Raw genomic sequence first — 22,596 nt, 5'->3', positions numbered from 1 at the left:
GCCGGTTCGATCCCCACATGGGCCACTGTGAGCTGCATCTTCCTTAAACAACAACAACAACAAAAATCCAACCAACCAAACAAACAAAAAACAGGGATTCCACTATTAATTAAAAAGAGGAGAATGAATATAAAGGCCACAGAAGAGCTGGAAGGTAGAGTTGAAGAAATGTCGCATAAAGCAAAATAAAAAGAAAATTTGATGGAATATAGGAGAGAAAGTGTGAGCAATGGTCTAGAAGTAGAGAATAGAGGGAAGGATATAAATTTTTGTTGTTGTTTTTTTAATTTTTTTTCTACTTTTATTGGGGAATGTTGGGGAGCAGTGTGTTTCTCCAGGGCTCATCAGCACCAAGTCCTTCAATCTAGTTTGTGGAGGACGCAGCTCAGCTCCAAGTAAAGTCGCCGTTTTCAATCTTTAGTTGCAGGGGGCACAGCCCAAAATCCCACGCGGAAATTGAACCGGCAACCCTGTTGTTCAGAGCTTGCACTCTAACCAACTGAGCCATCCGGCCTCCCGAAATTTAATGATACCAAAAAAGTCTCATAATTGAATTAACCTGAGTCCTTGAATTGAAAGAACTCAACAAGTGTCCAAAACTTTGAATAAAAAAAGGCTCACACCAGTAATAACTAACACTTGTTAAATTTTTGCTATGTGTCAGACACTGCTTTAAGCACTGAACATGTATTAATCCACTTAATCTTCAAAACGACAGTATAAGTACTATTATTATCCCCATTTTATAAACAGGTAAACTGAGGTGGAACAAGATTGTGTCATTTACCCAGAATCATTCAACAAGTAGTAAGTGGTGGATCTGTGTTGTGGTCACTCTGCACATGAATGGATTTGGATGCTAATACTGATGATACTACACACATACCAAGAAGGCACGAAGAGAATTATTGTGCATATAAGGAGGTCTTCTATGCCCCTGGATCCCAAGCAGGGCAGAAAATGTCCTGAGAGATGCAGGAAGGGTGACTTGGGCTTTGGCTTTAATTGAGGTGAAAGGACCGCAGTAAGAGTTTTCATGTATAGGCTGGGCTTGCATGGTTTGAATTTCCCAAAGGAAGGAACTTTTTACTTTGCTTACATGTAGGGCAAGGAGAGAAGAAGGAAGGGTGGGGATTGAAAGATGTCAGCTGTTGAATATAAAAAATGGAGTCAGATTCTTTATTACAAGCTGGAATTCAAGTCAACGCATTTGCAAAGCAGTAGGGATCAGGAGAAGATCCAAAAAGTTTCTAGGATGAAATAGATTTCACACATATAATATCAGCAATCAAGAAAATCAGACATTCCCCAGGTAACATAGGAGGCCAGAGCCAATGGAGCAATGCCTTCAAAATTATGAAGGACATTATTTCTAACCTAGATGTCTTAGTCTGTTCAGGCTTCTATAACAAAATAGACTGCATGGCTTAAAACAGCAGAAATCTATTTCTCATAGTTCTGGAGTCTGGAAAGTCCAAAATCAAGGTGTTGGCAGATACGGTGTTTGGTGAAGGCTTTCTTCCTGGTTCAAAGATGGCAGTCTTTTTGTTGTAACCTCAAATGGCGGAAAGTGTGAGGGATCTCTCTGAGGCCTCCTTCCTAACAGCATTAATCTCAGTCATAAGGGCGCCACCCTCATAACCTCTGAAAGGCTCCACTCCAAATACCGTCACATTGGAGATTATCTTCAAGATACGAATTTTGGGAGGACACAAATATTCAGCCTACGGTACTAGAAGCTATACTCAGTTATACTATGAATTAACTGTGAGAGTAGAATAAAAACATTTTCAGGCAATCAAGTTCTCGACAAATTTACCACTCAGGTACCTTTTATCAGAAGCTATTGAAGGATGTGTACCATCAAATTAGAAAGTAAATCAAGAAGCAGGAAGACACAATTATATCTCAATAAAGCTGGGAGGAGGAAAGAAAGAGGAAGACACAGAATCAAGGAAAGCAAATCTAACAAGAAAAAAAATGAAGGGAATCCCCAGAATAACAACAAAGTTCCAACAGCAATGAGGCAGGCAAGCTGCTTATAGTGGAGAGAACTTGAAACTCTAGGAGTGATATCTCCTAGAAAAAATGGAACGGATATGTTACTTATATGTATGGCCATATTGACAGGAGATTTTTTTAGCTGGGGATGAGGTAGTGATAAATGCATAGAAGACGAAGAGGGAATTTATAAGAACCAGGAAAAGACAAAAGAAAAGGCACATAATAACACTACTCTTGGTGGCTTAGCTACAAACAATAACAACAAAAATACATATAGCACTTACTATTTTCTAGGCCCTTACTATGTTCTAAATGGTTTACATTTATGAACTCACTTAATTCTCACAGTAACTCATTTTGCAGATAACAAATCTTTGGCAAAGAAGTACCTTGTTGAATGCCACATAGTGTATTAGTTTCCTCCTGCTAGTGTAACAGATCACCACAAACTTAATTGCTTAAAACAACACAAATTTATTATCTTACAGTTCTGGAGGCCAGAAATCCAAAATAAGTTTCAATGAGTTAAAATCAAGATGTCTGCAGGCCTCTATCCCAGCTGGAGGCTCTAGGGCCCTTTTCCTTGTCTTTTCCATCTGCTAGAGGCCACCTACATTCTTTGGCTCCTGGCCGCTCCCTCCATCTTCAAAATCAGCATCTTCTCTCTCTCTCTCTGGCTTCTGCTTCCATCCTTTTATCTTTTTTCTCTGAGTCTGATTCTTCTGATTTTCTCTTAATAGTATCCTGGTGATTACATTGGGTCCATCTTGTAATCTAGGATAATCTCTCCATCTCAAAATCTTTAACTTGATCACATCTACAAAGTCTCTTTTCCTAAGAAGGTAACATATCCATAGGTCTGGTGATGAAGGTGTGGGCATCTTTGAGGAGACATCATTGAGCCTATCACACACAGCGAAGGGTGAAGGCAGGGATCAAATCTACCTCCAGAGTTCTTACTCTTATTCATTATTCTCTGCTGCTTCTATTACAATATTTGCATGGTCATGACCATGTTAACACTGAATATGGATTTAACAAAATTTGGGCTATAACCACACTGGGAGGATAGGGAGAAGGGAAGTATGCAGTCAGTAGCATAACAGAGCTAATTCCCCATATTGAACAGCGGAAAGGTGATAAATAGTCTAAAACTTAGAAAGAAAATCCAAGAATATATCTCCAAATTATTAATATATGAGGATATATATATGTATATATATGTTAAAAAATGTTGGAAAGTATTGCCTCAAGGGCAGAGAAGAGGAAAGGGATGGGTGATTTTTGTTAAAAGCCTCGTTTAAAAAAAAAAGGCTGGGAAAACCAATTAATTTTGTAAAACGTGTGTAGGCATTACTTTGGTTAAAGACATATAATTAGAAAACCCAAAGGTGTGAATAGGGGACCCTGTTTATGGAGTTTCTATTTGCAGCGTCCTCCGTCCTCCGTGCTGGTCTTCACTCTCATGTTCCCTGGCTCCCTGACCTTGTCTCAGGATCTTGTTACTTGCCTCTGGCTCCTGGCATGATGACTAGATTTGGCCAAATTTCTCAGCCTTGGCACCCTTCCTTGGACACGGCTTTGGTATTTGTCCTCCAGTTGCAAGTCTGGGACTCTGAGTGTCTAAACCTCCCATCAGAATGGGGACAGACAAGGACTAATCTGGTTTTGGTGGATTCTAGGCATACGAGGTAGGACAATTAAGTTCGCGAACTTGTTGCAACAATGTTGCTAACCATTTTTTGATATCAGAGGGATTATTCATTATGAATTTGTACCAACTGGACAAACAGTTAACCACGTTTACTTTTTGGAAGTGCTGAAAAGGCTGCATGTAAAACTTAAGACGAAAATGACCTGAACTTTTCGCCAACAATTCATGGCTCTTGCATCACGACAATGCACCAGCTCACTGTCTGTGAGGGAATTTTTAGCCAGTAAACAAATAACTGTATCGGAACACCCTCCCTACTCACCTGATCTGGCCCCCAATGACTTCTTTCTTTACCCGAAGATAAAGGAAATATTGAAAGGAAGATGTTATGATGACATTCAGGACATCAAGGGTAATACGACGACAGCTCTGATGGCCATTCCAGAAAGAGGTCCAAAATTGCTTTGAAGAGTGGAGGAGGCACTGGCATCAGTGCATAGCTTCCCAAGGGGAATATTTCTAAGGTGACCATAGTGATTCTCAGCAATGAGGTATGTAGCACTTTTTCTAGGATGAGTTTGAGTTTGTGAACTTAATTGTCCGACCTCCTAGTATGTGGGCAGAGCACCTCTTTCCCATATTAATGTGGCCTGAAGCCAGAAGGTAGAGACCAGAATCAGAGGCAAAAGTAAAGATCGTACGCCAGGGAGTTCATCTTAGGGTCAATGCAGAGAGCAGGAGCCAGGTTGTAGAGCCAACATGGGATGAGTGAATATGGAAGTTTCTTCCAAGAACAAGGAGTCACAGAGAGGACTGGGTCACTGGGATGGGTCTTGACTGGAGGTGACAAGCAAATGAGCCATAACAAGTGGTTACACCTGTCATTAGAATCAATAACAAACACCCTAGTATTTTTTTTCTAAACTCATGGTAGATGGCACTTTATGTGATTTGCTTTGGCCAATGAAATGTGAGTGGAAGCAATGTGTGTTATTTCTGGACAGGTATATTAAGAGCCAGAACATTATATGCCACGTCTTCTTCCTACCATAGTGATCATGTAGCAGATGTTGAGATGGAGCCCCCATCACCTTGGGTCTCTGAGTAACTACAGTGAGCAGAGCTCCCTGAGGACTCACATTGAACATGCAGAACGAGAGACAAACTTTTGTTGTATTAAGGCTCTCAGATCTTGGGATTGTTTGTGACCACAGTCTGATCTAACCCTTCATGACCGATGTACCAGAGCAATGAACACAAGGCAGAGTCTTTAAGAACTCGGTGGGTCAAACCCAGAAAACCATCTTCATTTAGTGAATCCCAAGGGCAGAAACAAAGCCTGAGAGGATAGCAAAGTGAAGAGTCAAGAGGTGAGGAGAACTGGACTGGGATGAGACTAGATTGGAAGGAAAATTCAGAGGATGCTAGCTAATTCCTAAGGAAAGAACTGAATTCAAATGAGCAATACTTATCTTTATTATTCTCAGTTCTCACCCACAGGCTGGTCTGGTGGGTTTGAAGGCTCAAAGTCAAGTGGATATGAGAGTGGTTCAAGCATCATTACTATGGAGCTTGTGGACCTTCAGGTTGGTAGTGCAGGGGGATGTGGAAATGTGGCAGAGGCACTCTGATTAGAGAGGGAACAAACTGTTAAACACAAACCTGCAAAGATGAGGTGTTCTGCAGAGTGATGATGATAGGTTCCCTTTGAGCCTTTGGATGACATGTGGTCTCTGGTCATGACCGCGTGTTGGGCAGATACAAGGATGTAGCCTTGTAAACTGGGAGGCACACCAGGGGCTAGGCCAGTAGTGAAATGACTGTAGAGGAAGACGACCTCACTTAGGAACAGATAGGCTATAGAGGTGCAGATAGGGGTTAATATGGAAAACGTCCAGGATAGGAGGTTGAGTCAGAAACATGCAAGAAACACGTGGGAGTCGGAGAGGATACATTAAATCCTCAGGCGGCCCAGGTATTCCTTGGCCTCAGGGCGGAAGTCTCATGTAGCAGTAACATGCAGGATGTCATTTTTGATTCTATACTTTGTAGACCATATTCAGGGTTAATTAAAACTAGTCAAGAAGCATGTGACAGAGCATCAGCCTGAGCACATGCTCCCTGAGCTTTAGCGAAAGAGTGTCCCCCTGGCCGTTTTGGCTGTCGAGAATGTATGAGATTGAAAACTCAGAGCATTAGAAAGAGGCAGCCTGCCCAGTGTGAACAGAACTTCTCTGCGTGTGGTAGCTGCTATGGGCTGTGAGGGGATGTGCTGAGCCCTTAGGAAACGGTGACTAAATGCTGATTTTAGGCTGGCATTCCCATTCCCTGGGATAATATTTGACCTCCACTGGGATCATCTTCTCTGAGAAATGGGCAGAGGGTCAAGGTTACTCAACTTAATGTCCTTCTGAGATAGTTACCCCTATAACCTCATTATAAACTAAGAGTCTGGAGACTATAAAAATGCCATACTGGCTCAGATAAAGTTGGGGCAGAGACAAAGCCTGCAGCCTCTGGATTATAGAGCAACTTCCAGCGACCTAACAAATCACTTCGTCAATTGTGGTGATTTCAGGTAGGAAAGGGGTGAGTATTAGTAATGTCCAACGCCCCCAGATACAGGGATGAGCTATGTTGAGGCCTTGGAAGTTCTGGTAGGAGTTCTTTACAAAGGTTGCTTGGGTCTTTCTGGGGAACTGGTGTCATGGTTTTTGAGAAGAGCTTCCTTTTCAGGCTAGAAAAGGGAATGCAGCTGTTTGGCAAGATCTCAGGCTGCGCACACGTGCAACTGGACACTTGTCCTAGGGAGGGGCGTGGTAACAGGGCAGCTCCACAGCCACCTTGTAGGTGGTGAACATCTGGAGTCTCTGGCAGGGGACCTGAAGCTCCAGGGGCTCAAGCTATGCTGGGGGGTGGCAGGCATGAGTCTTTCAGAAGATGCCTTGGTTGCTGACCTTCAGTTTGGAGAGTCCAAGGAACTCAGTGTGAGTAGCATGGGACTAATAGCAGCTGACTTTGGACACAGTGCCCCCCAGAACAGCTAGAATGAAGTAGTCTTCTGGGTCACTGCCCTCTTTCCCTGCCCCTCCCTCCATTTCAACCTCTGCAATATTGCTTCCTTTCTTCTTCCCAGCTATTTTTTTTAAAAAGAGCGGGTTCAGTTACCTGCAAGCCTTTCTTTTGCTGAGCCACGTATATGAGTGATATGTGACCACCTATAGTCTTTCTACTCGTCTCTCCACATTGTGTGTAACTCTTCCTCTAAAGAAACATTGAACAAATATTCTTTAAGCATTGATTTAATGGAGCATCAAATCATCAGCTTCCTTGGGCTCAACGTTCGGATCTGGCCCTTCTCTACCTACCCTAAGAAAGAAGACTCTGCCTAAGTACAGTTAGAATGCAGAAAAACTCTTGTGGTAGTTGAGGTCTGCAGCACAGCACCAAACATATAGTTCAACAAAACATCAATCGGAAGATGCCAGGTGGAGAGATAGGAGCAGGAATAAGGCCATGGAAGACTGGTGAGCACACCAGAGGCAAGGCAAGGCTGACATGACAGAACTATGATAGTCAGGTCCTCCATAGAGCTGGAAATTCACCCCACCACCGTGGGCGAAATGTAAAAAGATCCCATCCCCTCTAGATAGGGACCCTAGTAGAACTCACAGGCATAGTTTGGCTGCTGTTGGCACTGGTTTGGTCAAGTAGGGTAGAACAGCTGAGGAAAAGAGATCCAGAAGAAGGGTCCAAAAACTGTCTAGGAAAGAGCCAAGGCCAAGACTGGAGAGGGCAATGGTGTCAAGTCTGAGTAATGACAAAAAGCAGATAAAGCTAGAAAGCTGGGAGCCAGGTGAAAGGAAGCTGAGGAACAAAGGCAAAAAAATGGGAAAAGATCTAGCTAGGACTTGTAAAGATGGCTGAGATACCCAAACTTCTTCTGTGTTAGGTGCAGACCTCACACAGAATAGGAGGCAACATTATGCAATTAAGAATATAAGTGATACTAACGGTAATTATTTAATGGTAAAGGTGATATCAATGACCATTTCAATAACAGCTGTAAAATACATTTGGAATAGTTGGGAAAATATACATGTGTCCTGGATGTTAGCATTAGGAAATTGTTCATTTTGTTGGTGTAATGGTAGTACTGTGGTTAATAGAGAGAATATTATTAATATTTTAGAGCTACAAGATGAAATACTTTAGGATGAATGAATTGTCATAACTGAAATTAACTTTGAAATGGTTTAGCAATATGCACACATATACATATAAATTCAACATGATAAAATGTTAAAAATATATGATACAATGTTAACTAATTTTGGATTCAAGTAATGAGTATGTGGCTGTTCCATGTGCTATTCTACTTACCTATTTCATTAAATATTTTTCTTAATAAAACTTAAAAATAAGAAAGCTAAAGTGTTAGTGTTTATAAATAGATCAGAAACTAAAGTACAGCTATGTAATAAATGATTATACCTATTCATGAGAAATCAAGACTATACGGGTGAAAATATAATATGTTATCAGTTATTAATGTTGACCAGAAACATTTGACAGAAAGTCTTTAACATAAAGAGACTTTGCAAAGTAAATCTGAGAGTAGAGCTGGTTGATAAAATAGTTTCCTAATTTCTCCAGCAGTTTCTTAGGTTTCTCCTGGTTTCAATAATCTAAAATTCATTTGTAAATTCATCTATTTGAAGGACAATAGAGTAATGATTTTTTTTCTCTTCTGAGCGTTTGTATCTGTTATGTGATTCTTATCATTTTTTGTCTAGCATTTTTAATTATGTCATAGTGACTGCTTGATTTATTACTCAGTAAAATTGCCACCTCTTTAAGGGTCATGTTTTAGAATTCTTGATTTCTCTATTCCACATGCACATACCCAACAAATATTTATTTATGGATGCTCTTCAAAAATTCATGGTGTGAATACATTTGTAGAGCCTATAAACTCCACCACCACGACCCAATTTATCTTTTGCAAACCCTCATTTTCATTTTAGGAGCTTGCAGTCTGAAAGCAAACTCATCCACATTCCCAATGATCAGAAGGGCTCCACCATACTCTGGGAACCAAAATTCCAAGAATGCCTCCGGGTTCCAAATTTACCCCTCCTGTAATGGAAAATCCAGCGCTGACCTCTCCTGCTGAGGTGGTAGTTTTGATTGCACAATATTATGTTCTGTCCCAGGGCTGCGGGAGCCGAAATACTCTTTTGCGAACCTCTCTCCTCACTAGAAACACAGACTGTTCATTTAGCAATTAGAGCTGTCAGCACAGCAAGCTGGCCAGAGAGACAGCAGCTTCTGTCCCTGGGCAGGGAGCCCTTGGCAGAGCCAGGACTTCAAGGCCTAGGGAAATACGAGTAGGTAGGACACTGACTCTTACTTAATTTGTTACTTTCCCAGCACTTACATATTTGCATCTTGTATCCTGGCAAATGACGTATGTATTAATTGCACCTATAGAGTAGAGAGGAAAGTTAGACAGGAAGTGTATGAAGGAGGTAAGAACAGGAATGGTTTCCGATGGCTCAGATTCCAGGTGACGTTGCCTCATCCATTCATCACTCCATTCAACACCCACCTACTGACCATCTCTTCTATAGCAGCTGCTGACCTTGGCGCTGCGGACTCACTGGTGAATGAGACATGGTTCTTGTCTGTAAGGGACACACAGTGAGTGGAGAAGACCAAAATATAAATAAGAGCAACAATGGGTTTCAGACTTTATGGGGCATAAAGAGAACACACAAATAAAAATGGAATAAACTGTGGGTCTCCTCAGTTTCCTCCTGCTCCTTTGCCCAAAGAAGCCAAATTTCCTAACCATTTCAGCATGCTAATACTGTCCAACCTTGGTCTTTAAGGTTTTCATCTGACCAGGAAACCCTGAAATTCCTTAAATTTTTATGGTACATGGCTATCTGTGCACTTTATTTTGGCCTGTAAAATGTGTTGAGCCTTCGATAGCTATTTAGGTGTTACATATACAGAAATCTTGTCTTCCTGAGATCCCTTACTTGATTATCGTGATTATCTTGTACTTTCACATAATGGCAAGCATAGTACTAATTGTATAACAGCTACTCAATATATATTTTGAATTGAATAGTTACTGAATTACTAGAATGCTTCTCATCTCTCTTTGTTGGATTCAGATATTCCCTATGAAAAATGAAGAGAATTTCCCTGCCCTCCTTACCCCCTCCTAGAATTGATGATCAAGGCTTCTGAAGAATTAACATATTTTATCTGGGTAGGGTAAATGATTAGTGTTTTCCCTTTCACAGAATTCAAACTATAGACATCAGGAAAGGATCAAGGACAGTGCCCTTTGCTAGTAAGACTTTAGAAGTAACTGACAGAAACCCGACCCTAAATTTGCTTAAGCAAAAGAGAATTTGTTGGTTCATTTAACTAAAAAGTCCGACGATTTGGGGCGGCCAAGTGGCTCAGTAGGTTAGCGCGTGAGCTCTCAACAACAAGGTTGCCGGTTCAATTCCCGCATGGGATGGTGGGCTGTGCCCCCTGCAACTAAAGATTGAAAACGGCGACTGGACTTGGAGCTGAGCTACGCCCTCCACAACTAGACTGAAGGACAACGACTTAACTTGGAGCTGATGGGCCCTGGAGAAACAACACTGTTCCCCAATATTCCCCCCCCCAAAAAAAAAAGTCCAATGATTAGTATTAGCTTCAAGCATGGCTGAATCCAGGTATTTAAACAATGTCATTAGGCCCTATTTCTGTTTCTCTCAGCTTGGTTATTTTGGGGGGTATTTTCATCATTAAACAGATTGTCTTACTGTGGTAAGAAAGACGGACACATGCAGCTTTTGACTTTATGATTCTCACAACTTTCAGTTCCCGAAAAAGAAAGAGCCTTGCTCTCCATTCATGATTCTAGCACATCTCATGTGCCTAGTGACTCAGATTGGCTAGAATTGTATTACATGCCCACTCATTTGACTTACTACTGGGAATAGTAGGAGGAAGCATCACAATTGTCTAGGCTAGGTCACCTTCCCACCCCTGCACTGGGAGATGAGTAAGACATTGTGGTTGATAATACTACCAGAATCACTAAGGATGGGGAAAGGAAAGGTCTCCAATGCAAAAAGGGATACTGGGCAGACAAAAAAAAAAAAGAAAAAAAGTTAACGGCAGGCACCTTGATCATTCTTACCTAAACCAGAAGCAGGGAGATTTCAAGCGCGTGTATGGGAAGTGGAACTTACTGAGGGACCATTATTTATCCATTGGTGGACGACTGCATGTTGAGTTTCCTTTCCAAATGCTGGTGACATCTAACTGGTAGAAAGTGGGTTGACTGCTCCAATTTTCTCCCTACTAGTTCTCCTCTCCCATGCACACTAGGTGAGATAAGTGGACTCCAAATAGGTTTAACACCTTGTCCTAACTTGTGGGAAGTTATGGTTTATTTTACAGGAGGGTCAAGGCATGCTATATTGCCAGGTCACCCCAGAATAAAGAACAAGTATCCTGCTATGAAACAGATGGGAGCTGTAGTGCACAGAGGCTGTCTCAAAGTCCAATAAAAAATTGGGCCCATTGGGATGTAATTTGATGGGCACATAGGCTCAACTCAGGGGCTTATTGGACACCAAGCCTATAAGCAAAATAAATTCCCACCCAACTCCTGGTAGACTGGGGTTACTAATATTTTCCAAGCCCTCCCAACTCCTGTATCTCTTCCCTAAGAAAGAGAAATTACTGATTGGATTGATCAGATTGTAAAATGTTAATTGGGTCCTGTTCAATAGTGATCAAAGTCATTGTGGGTTGGAAGATAGTTCGCTCACATGGCTGGTGGTTGATGTAGGCTCAGTTAAGGCTGTCAACTGGAGAGTCTTGGTTGTATTCCACATGATTTCTCCATGTGGCTTGGGTTTCTCCCAGCATAGAAACTGGGTTCCAAGAAGAAGTATTCCAAGAAAAAGGAAGCAGAAGTTACTAGTTCTTTTAGGCCTAGGTTCAGAAGTCCCAAGCAGTCACTGGGTCAGGTCATATTCAATAGGAAGAGAAATAAACTTCACCTTTTGATATGAGGAGCAGCATAGACATAAAGGGAAGGGAAGAATTTTGTTTTGTTGGAGGCCATCTTTGCAGACTAGCAACTGAAAACAGTTTGGGCTTTACTTAATACAATAACATCCATATTTTTAATCTTTTAAAATATTTCTCATTTGATAGTCAAACAATATTATCTTATTTAAATTTGCATGTCCCTACTTATTAGTGATTTTATATATATTTGTATTTTTCTTCCGGGAATTGCCTTTATATCTTTGCTTATTTTCTGGGTGGCCGGATGGCTCAGTTGGTTAGAGCGTGAGCTCTGAACAACAGGGTTGCTGGTTCGATTCCCGCATAGTCTGGTGGGCTGCACCCCCTGCAACTAAGATCGAAAACGGTGACTGGATTTGGAGCTGAGCTGTGCCCTCCACAACTAGATTGAAGGACAACGACTTGGAGATGATGGGCCCTGGAGAAACACACTGTTCCCCAATATTCCCCAATAAAATTTAAAAAAATATATTTCTTGGGCCAGCCCGGTGGCCCAGGTGGTTGGAGCTCCATGCTCCTAACTCCGAAGCCTGCCAGTTCGATTCCCACATGGGCCAACCACAAGGTTGCCAATTCAACTCCTTGACTCCCGCAAGGAATGGTGGGCTCCACCCCCTGCAACTAAGATTGAACACGGCACCTTGAGCTGAGCTGCCACTGAGCTCCCGATGGCTCAGTTGGTTGGAGCACGTCCTCTCAACCACAAGGTTGCCGCAACTAGCAACAGCAACTGGACCTGGAGCTGAGCTGTGCCCTCCACAACTAAGACTGAAAGGACAATAACTTGACTTGGAAAAAAAGTCCTGGAAGTACACACTGTTCCCCAATAAAGTCCTGTTCCCCTTCTCCCCCCAAAAAAAATATTTCTTGAGTTGCAAGGTGGGAATACATCATAGGAGGAGCAAGAGGCATGCACGGGAGACCAAGAAGGCAAGGGATGGTGGTGGAAGCAGTAAAGGTGGTGACAAGTAACTGGATTATAGATATTTTTAAGGCAGAACTGACAGGATTTGCTGCTGTATTGGACGTGAGAGGTGAATGAAAGGAGTCAAAGATGACCCTAATAATTTTGTCCTGGGAGACCGGAAGGATGGAGTTGCCCCACTTACTAAGATGGGGAAGACATCTCCGTGGGAGGAGAAAGTTTAGGGAGAAGATCAGAATTTTGGTTTTGGACCCAAGTTTGAGATGTCTGTTGGACACCCAAACGGAGATAGGTAGATAAATTTGTGAGTCTGAATTCCAGGAAAGAGGTCTAACTAGAGATAAGATTACGGGAGCTGAAAGTATATAGATGATATTTAAACCCATGAGACTGAGTGACATCACCAAAGGAATGAGTGTAGATGGAGAAGACGAAAGGGTCCCCCGCTGGCCTTCTTGCTGTCCTTCAAACACATGGAGCTCATTCTTGCTTCAGGTCCTTTGCCGAGAAGGTTCTTCCACTAGACATTTGTAAGTCTTCCTCCCTCGCTTCAGTTGAGCTTCTCAAATATCACGTCCTTCAGGCTCCTTCCTTAATCACCCTGTCTACATAGTATCTCTTTCCTTTAGGCCCACCAGTCACTCGCTCTATCCCTTACCCTGCTTTGTTTTTCTTCATAGCACCTATTTCCTAAAATCATATATTTGTTTACTTATTTATTATGTATCTTTATGAGGTCAGGACCTTGCCTTTCTTAAAGTATTTTTTAAAACCATTTATCTCAGTTTAGGTTTCCCCGGAAGCAGACCTGAGACAAGAATTTGAGTGCAATTGTTTATATGAGGTCTGATCTCTGGAAATATCAGGAATGTGGAGAAGTGAGGTAGAGATGAGAAGGCAGTCAGTTAAGGATGCATTATCAGGCAAGTTACCCCTGTGGGTTACTGGAGTTTAATCCCACAGGGAAACTCTGGGCCTCAAAGAATATACCCTGGGAGGTGTGGTTGCTGCGATATTAATACACCAACTTCTGTTAGTCACCAAATAAGGGTTGTTTCTAGGGTGTTAATTCTTGGGTACGTCTGGGCTGGTGGGCCCACTTGCCCACGGCCATACCATGTTCTGGCTGCTGAAGATACTCAGCAGGCAAAGAGATACAGATCCTGATAATTAAAATGGGATGGTGTGTGCTATAAGGCCCAACGGGATAAAAGGGGGCCACAACACCAACTGCCATATCACTCAATCCTCAGCACCTAGAACCGTGTCTGGTACATGGTGGGCACTCAATAAACACATGTTAAATTAACAAACATCATAGATGTTTTCTAGAAAAAAAATCGTATTTTGCACTTAGCTCTTAAGTTCTCCCTTCTTACATTGTAATTTCTTTTCATTTTCCCAAACTTCAGTAGAGTGGAATACATGTGGGCAGCCTTGTGTGGTGACAGTGTGGACACTGAAGGAGCAGAATCTACAGGATGGATGTGTCCTGGAGCCCCAGGCAGAGAAGGAGGGAGCTAGCAAAAGTGGAGCAGGGAAGAGTATGTGCAGAGTTGGTAACTCAGGGGGAAACAAGAGGGATGTTTGAGAAAACTTCTACTTTTCTAATACCTACCAGAGGAAGCTGAGTCTTAGATGGTGTTTGGGGCATATATCGTTTCCCTCCCTTACTTGAAAAGCCACCCATATACCAAATATTAAATTCAGTATATCCTTGTGTCTATTTTTGATTTCTATTTTTTTTAAACTTTTATTTATTTTAAGTGTGTTTTTCCAGAACCCATCAGCTCCAAGTCAAGTAGTTGTTTCAATCTAGTTGTGGAGGGCGCAGCTCACAGTGGCCCATGCGGTTATCGAGCCGGCAAACTTGGTGTTATGAGCACCGTGCTCTAATCAACTGAGCCAACCAACAGCCCCTCTATTTCGTTTAAGTGAGCTTTCTCTCTGTTCTCTTGCCATTTTGTAATGTGGTTTAACTCTTTAAAGCCATTTATTTTTCCCTGTTTGAAAGCTTATAGAATTATTTTTTAATGTGAGCTTGCCTAAGTCTGCCTTCAGTAAGTAACCCTCGAGCAAACTCTTAAAGGAGGCATGGGAATGTGCAGGTAGAGGAAGCCATAGGTTCAGAAGGGAGCAGCCATAGGTTTGTGTAACATGAGCACAGAGGTCAAGGAGAGATGGCAGGTGGGGAGGCTGGGCTTATTGGCAGGGTTTGCTATGGTTTGTGTGGCCGATTGTATTTTCCATAGATGGCCACAATATCTTTCACCTCACATGCTCACTTACAATGTGACCTGATACTCTTTCAATGGAGAAATGAAGTCTATGTCTCCTCCCCTTGAATTGGGACATAATTACTTGTAACCAACAGAATATGGTAGAAGTGACACTGTGTGAATTCAGAGGCTCTCATCAATGGTTATGTAGGTTCCACCTGGAGAACTCGCACTTGGAACTCTGAAATGTCATGTAAGAAATCGCTCTACCCTGAGGCCACCAAACTATGGGGAAACCAAGCCACAAGGACAGAATGCACATAGGTGCTCTAGTCAGCAGTCCTAATTTTATTGACCCTGCCCAGGTCCCAGACATGTGAGTGGAGAAGCCTTAGCTGATCCCAGTCACCATCCAAGGAGACACCCCCAGATCAAGACCTCGACCTCAAGCAGCAGAGACAAACCGTTCCTCCTATGCCCTTTCCAAATCTCTGACCCACAGAATCCACAAGTCTAATAAAATGGTTATTGTTTTACACTGCTGAGTTTAGTGTAGTTTGTGACACAGCCATAATAACTGGAACACTGTCTGGTTTGGGGCTTAATCCTGAAGGCAATAGGGAATCATGGAAATTGTTTCAGGCTTTGGAGTAACCCAGTCCCACACGGGATTTAGAAGGCATATTCCAACAGTAGCATATACAAAGCCTCAGGGTTGCACAATCCAGGGGGCAGCAATAATGTAAGATACGATGTAATGATGGGACCTAGAGTTGTGCAGAGCGCAGAGTGGCCCCTCCCGCTGCTGTGGATGAACTCGCAGCAGCCAGAACTAAAAGGAAGTGAACTACTAATGAGGCTAGTGTAATAATCCAGGTGGGAGGAAAGGAGGGTCTGAGCTAGGGTCAGGGACATTTCAGAAATGTTTCAGAGGTAGACTCAGCAGAATCCTAGGGTGAGGTACCGGAGGTCTGGAATGACTCCCAAGTGTCCAGCTCATGGAGAATGGTGGTATGACAGGGGGCTGGGATGTAAGTGTTTTGGGGTGTCAACAGGATATATTTAGTAATTAGAGCCGTGGAAGTGAATGATGTGGCAGTTGGAGAAGTTATAGAATGAAAAGAAAGAAGAGATATGACCAAACACTGAGAAAGATGTTTAAGGGACAGGCCAAGGAAGAGGACCCCATAAAGGATTTTCTGGAAAAAAAAATTACTGAATATGTGGTAAAAGAAATAGAAGCGTCTGGTGTCAGAATAACCAATAGAGGAGAGACTCCAAATGAGAAAATAAAAAGGTCAATAATATGCCATACCTCAAAGAGCAAAAAGGATGAGTACTGAAAAGTGGCCACTAAATCTGAAAATTATAAGGTCGTGAGCGTCTTTGGAGAGAGCAGTTTCTGTGGAGTGGTGGGAGTAATGAACAGCAGGGCAATGGACGAGGACGTACTGTAGAGTGAAAAGAAACATGAGTTTCCTAAACAGGCAGGGAAAGAGAAAAGAGCATTGAAATCTCAAATGGCAGGGAGAGGAGGGAGAAAGAGTGGGTGAGTGGCATGACTCAACCCTTTGTCATTTATACTATAGGCCTTTGTCCTTTAGAGAGGCAGGTTGTGCAGTGGTTAGTACAGGCTTTGGAGCCAGGCTGCTGCGTTTGTAGCCCAGCTTCCCCACCACTTACTAACTGTGTAAACTTGGGCAAGTTACTTGACTTCTTTATCCTTAGTGTCCTCATCTGGAAAGTGCAATTGTAACCACTCTTTAGGTTCTTGCGAGGGCTTCAAAGAGCACATAATAAGCACCCAATAAATGTTAGCTCTCAGTATTATTATTACTATCATCATCATCATCACTATATTTGTAACTTCTGGCTTTTTTCTCTTGGTGATATCTACTGCTTCTGTTCCAGGGCAGTGATGTTCAAAGCGTGGTCCAGGGACCTTTTTGTGTCCCTGAAACTCAGAAAGTCTGGGAAATGAAAACTATTTTCATAATATGAAAATATGATTTGGCTTTTTGACTCTCATTCTCTCACACATGTACGGTACAGTTTTCCAGAGGCCATGCGATGGGTGATATTGCAACAGATCGATGCAGAAGTGTACATGAAAATCCAGCTGTCTTCTAATGAAGCCCCAAAATAAAAAAATTATATATTTTCAAAACTGTAAAAGAATGCTACTCTTCTCACTTACTCTTATTGTGTTTTGGGAAATACTGTTAATTTTCATAAAAAGATGCTATTTATGTTAACATGTTTATTATTTTGGATGATTTCAAACTAAATATTTGAAAAGTTTATCCATTTTAATTTCTAATACAGTAAATATTCAAAAGATATTATCCCCATAAACAGTAGCTCTTCGAAGTCACCACAATTTTTAAGAGTGTATAGGGAAGCTGACACCGAAAAGGCTGAGAATTACTGCTCTAGGGACTGAACCAAAATCAGAATAGAAAATGTGAACTAGTTTGTACTCCTTTCTCTGGTCACAGAAGACTACTTGCTTTTCCCTAAGGAAAGGATTTCCACTCAGAGCTCTGAATCTTTGCTCATGCTGTTCCCTCAGTTCCCCTCAGTGTGGAATGTCTACTTACCCCTCTTCGTGTGTGAGAAACCTGCACGTCCTTTAAGGCACGTACAACCCAATGGCATTGGCTTATGGTGAGGGAGGTCTTTAGCTTCCCTTCTCAGAAACTACCCAGAATGAAGTATGCTTATGTTCCTGCCCCGTAATCTCTTTCTTATCATTCACCAACCACAAGTATAGATATAGTTATGTGCCAATCTCAGCAGAAGTAGCAGGGCCTTGTCACCTACGCTGTGACCATTGTCCTCTGAGAAACCTTCCTCCTTGCCAAGGGAGCTGCTCTCCATGTTTCCAAGGCAGGAAACCCTTGAGTTGAACATCTGCACTATCCCTTCAGTTTTCATGTTATAGCTGTAGTCACGCTCCAATCTGAGAAGTAGGAGGACGACCCTCTCCCTAATTCTATGCTAAACTTTGTTATCTAGTCCCCCAAGCACCATTTCTTTTTTGCAGACTATCACAAATTTGCTACTTTAATTTTGCTCATAAGCCCCTTTCTATCAGAGTCAGACAGAGAGAGTCTGGGCCTGAATGGGAAAATGATACCCTGTTCCCCACACCTTCATCTCTTTTGTACTCCTCAGGGGCTCAGCCATTAAAAATATCTTATTCACAGGTGGCCGGATGGCTCAGTTGGTTGGAGCGTGAGCTCTGAACAACAGGGTTACTGGTTCGATTCCCACATGGGCCAGTCAGCTGTACCCTCCACAACTAGATTGAAGGACAGTGACTTGGAGATGATGGGCTCTGGAGAAACACACTGTTCCCCAATATTCCCCAATACAAAACATTATATATATCTTATTCACAATAGCCACATTTCTGCCAGGTTCTGAATCTTAATTTAAACTTAGCTGGGATCCCCTGTTGTCATGCCCTCCTCCTCTTCATCATCCTAATCTTCATATATATTCTGATCCTCACAATAATTCTGCAAGGAACATGTCATCCCATTGTATTATTTATCTATTGCCATACAAAAAAATTACCCCTCGAACTTAGTGGCTTTAGCTTTCTAGAAACTGTGTCCTCATGCAGTATCAATGAAAGTTTGGGTCAAAACAAACAAAAAAACTTAGTGACTTTAAACAGTTATTATCTCATAGTTTCTGTGAATTAGGAGCCTGGGCTGGCTTAGCTGGGTTCCCTGTTTTATAGGCTGCAATCAAGGTATCGAATGGGGCTATGGTCATCACAAGTCTCAGCTGGGAAAGGATTTGCTTCCAAGCTGACTCACATGGTGTTGGCAGGATTCAGTTCTTGCCTGGCTGTTGGCTGGAGGCCGCACTTCTTTGCCAGGTGGGGCTCTCTAACACGCCAGCGTGCTTCATTAAAGCTCATAGGCTACGAAGGCAATAGAGAAAACCCAGTAAAATGGAAGGCAGTCTTTTATAATTACTAAATTTTATTTGTATTCCTTCCACAGAAAACACTAGAGAAACCTCAGGCCAAAAACACATGTTGACTTTCCACGAAAAGTGCAAAGGGTTCTTCCCATCATGTGCAACAGAGGCACAGCTATTTAAAGGTAAATTTTTATTTAAGGAATTTCACGTATTGTGATTCTTTTTACTGCCTTCGTTTGGGTCTTGACTTTCAAGACAGCCCTTCTAAAAATAATTTTTGCTCAATCCAGTTGCGATGACAGTCAGTCCTTTAATTGTTGGGACCCAATTTCTTCAAGCAATTTACTTAGGGCCACGGTTCGGGTCAGAGTAGGTGGATCTCCCTGGTTCTCAATGTCAGACACCCTCTAAACATAAGCAAGTTCAAGCCGTATTCACTCCTGAGCTATCACACCCAAGAATACTATAGATCAATGGGATATACTAATACCTAAGATAAAAAATAATGAGCCCAGTTTTAGCAGCTCTGTCTTTTAATGCCTTCCCACAGATTTAACACATAGTTCTGTGAATAAAGGAAAGCACATATTTATTCTCTGAAGTGTTTTCACCGGTGTAAGTCTACAGAAAAAGCCCCATCGGGATAGACCTCAACTGGAAGTCAGTTTTTAAAATCTCCATCAGTTTTACAAATAGTATTCTACTTATTAGAAGCAAGTCACAAGGTCCACGCAGCCCATGTTCAAGGCAAGAGGATTATACAAGGGCATGAATACTGGGTCATCGAGGGCCATCTTGAATGATAACTGCCACACTTATTTTTCTAGATGGTGAAACTGAAACTCCATGAGGTTCAATAATTTGACCAAGGTCACTCGGATAGTAAATGGCAGAGCTGGATTCGAACTTAAGACATTCTGACCCCAAAGCTTATCTCTAGCCCTTATTTCATATATTCTTACATTCTGTTTGTCACTGTGGCTATCTCCCTCATTCAACTGCAGTCTTATTAAGAGCATGGGATACTTACGTCCCCTAAGTGACAAAAATGTTGGTGAATACATGAATCAATTAAAATAGTCTCTGTGTTGGAACTGTGCATACAGAAATTGCTAAACCACGGTTCAAAATAAAACGGAGCTATAAAACAGAGCATGGGTCAAACTGAGAAGGGAAGGTGATTGCTAGGGGGCAACCCAGATACACTGCTATCCCTATGGAGTTTTTCTAATTTATTTTTCCTTCTGTGTGAAACATAGTCTGTTTGGGTGAGCAGAGACAAATCCTGTGTATTGACAGAATTTTGACAGTAGAATAGTCAAGAATGTTCAAATGGCATTCTGAATAAAGCTAGATCCACTTCCCACCCCAACTGTATTTAACATATGTATGTATGTATGTATGTATGTATGTATATTTAACCGAGGAAGTCCTAATCTGTCACTGTGCAAAAGGTAAGGAAAAAAAAAATGACAGCAGCCAAAATATTTATGCTAAGAGTTTGAAGGAGCAAAAAATTTTATGCAAATTTGGATGTTTGGGTTATTTCTTCACGTCACAATAACTGGGTTATTAATGTATTAATAAAGTATTTCCTGTAAAGGTACCATTTCTAATAACCCTAATTTTACTGGTGTATACTTTTGATATACACTTTTTCCAGGTAGTTTATTGTTCCCACTTTTAATGGGGCCTCTAAGATGCTGTCAGATACGATGTTATGTTATGGAAAGGTGACTGGCTTCCACCACTCTTACTAGTTAGGTGAGAGCTTGCTCGACTTATCACTTTCTTTACTGTACATTTAGATTTTATGTTTCTGGTCAGTCTTCTAGAAAGTATGACTGAAGACATAGTGCAGTCTCTTATATGAAGGGGAGGAAGGTAGCAGTCAAGTCCATAGTCCGTGATTGTTCGTGGTATTCCCACTCAGAGCTGGACCAAAAGTATTAACTCACTTTGCACAGCAATCATCACAAATAACTTTTTCTGAAAGTGAAATAAGATTAACAACATTTCTGAAGACATAAATTTTTAGAGTTTTCTGTTGACTAGATCAGTGCAATGTAAAATCTACCCGAGAGACCTGTCAACTAATAGTGGTATTAGCTTTTATTGTTTTCTACAGCAGCTCAGGTGTGACAGAGCAGCTACCATGTTTCCCCGAAAATAAGACCTAACTGGAAAATAAGCCCTCGCATGATTTTTCAAGATGACATCCCCTGAACATAAGCCCTAATGCGTCTTTTGGAGCAAAAATTAATATAAGACCCGGTCTTATTTCCAGGGAAACACGGTAGTTGAGCAATCCCTCCATGGCATGGGTACCTACAGATATAAATTTAGTGGCTAAGTCCTGGGGCTCTAACTATCTGACTATCCTGTTCCACTTTTTAGTTCTGTTCATTCAGTAAGGAAACTTACATAGAGTTATCACTGAGGGCCTAAGTCTTCAGAAAAATCCTATACTTATGAAAATGTTTAGATACATCTGCAAGATCCTATAAACTTGCAGGTATTACAGTATTGAGAGTTATTATTTGGAAGTTTAGTCTTTAGAGAGGTAGTGTCAAAAGTGACAAGGAATTGAAGCATTATACAACTGGTGGCTTCATGACAGTGGAACTGTGCATTTAAAAAAAATTTCAATCATCAGAGAGGCATTTTTTTCTGAAACTTTTGCTGAAGTGTCCAGATTTTTATTACTGTTTATAGGATTAGGCAGGTCATTTGTTGTTGTCAAGTGGCATTTGCAATTGGTGAGCAAGACTCCTTTAGCTGTAAAATTATGCTAATCTCGCCAAGACATTCATTTCTCAACTCTTTGCTGACAGTACACAAGTTATCATATAGCCTGCATGGGAGTGTGAGGTACAGTTCTATTTTCAGCTCACCCTCTGGCTGGCTCTATAACCTTGGGAAAATCACTTCTAGGCCTCGTGCCATAGACCTGCCGTCTGGTAAATTAGGGCTGGTTAGTAACCCTCCTCTGGCTAGGTCAGTGGAAGTCACCAGTTCTGGAGTTGGGCAATTAAGAATGTCAGCATGGTCACTGAGAATCATTTACATATTAATTCTTTTGAATTTTTCTCACGGAGCTGCTTTCTTGATGTTTGATCATGCTTTTGCTCTAACAACACTTCAACATAGAAAATATAGGAGAACTTTTCTTATTTGGAAAACCTAACTCCATTCCTTGCAAGCCTACTGCTAAGAGAGAATGAGTATAAATTTTGCCATCTTGCACATTCATTTCCATCCTCCCCTAGATATTATCCAGGTGTACCTGAACATCGCGTTCATTGAATTTTGCCATGGCAGGGGCTTAGCTAGGATCCATTCCTTGTTTTAGTCAGGGGATGGGGATCATCAATATTGTTAGAACAAATGAGAATTTAAAAAAACCAATTCATCCATTTAAGCCTCTCATAAACTTAAAACACCTACATTTCGTTCATGTTATTTTCTTATTCTTATGTAAGGCTACAGCCTCCCTTCCTTTGTAATCCAAGTAAGATTGTCCCAAGTATCTAATTTGGATGTTTAGAGCCATTTCCAAGGTTACCAATAATTTGCAGGGCTTTCTTTACCCTCTGCCCCTGAGACCCTGCATCCATGGGTGCTGTCTTTTCACTGTTCCAACTGCCTCAACTTCAGCCTCTTCCTCAGTTTCCACAAAACCCCATTTACACAAAGCTTTAAAAGTGAGATTTGAAGATTTGAGAAAACAACTTACAATT

The 22,596-nt window shown here is 41.6% G+C and overlaps 1 non-coding gene across 1 annotated transcript; it reads right to left on the bottom strand.

The window, feature by feature from the left end:
* Positions 1 to 19,380: 19,380 nt before the first annotated feature.
* On the bottom strand, positions 19,381 to 19,511 carry LOC141571979 (small nucleolar RNA SNORA18). Its single transcript, XR_012497013.1, has one exon. It is a non-coding gene; the product is annotated as a small nucleolar RNA SNORA18 (small nucleolar RNA).
* Positions 19,512 to 22,596: the final 3,085 nt, after the last annotated feature.

Source organism: Rhinolophus sinicus, chromosome 2, assembly GCF_057876585.1.
Source record: "Rhinolophus sinicus isolate RSI-liver-muscle chromosome 2, RSI-T2T, whole genome shotgun sequence".
NCBI classification, from domain to species: domain Eukaryota; kingdom Metazoa; phylum Chordata; class Mammalia; order Chiroptera; family Rhinolophidae; genus Rhinolophus; species Rhinolophus sinicus.
Note: the sequence above shows the minus strand (reverse complement) of the source record. Positions and strands in the feature narration are given on the sequence as shown.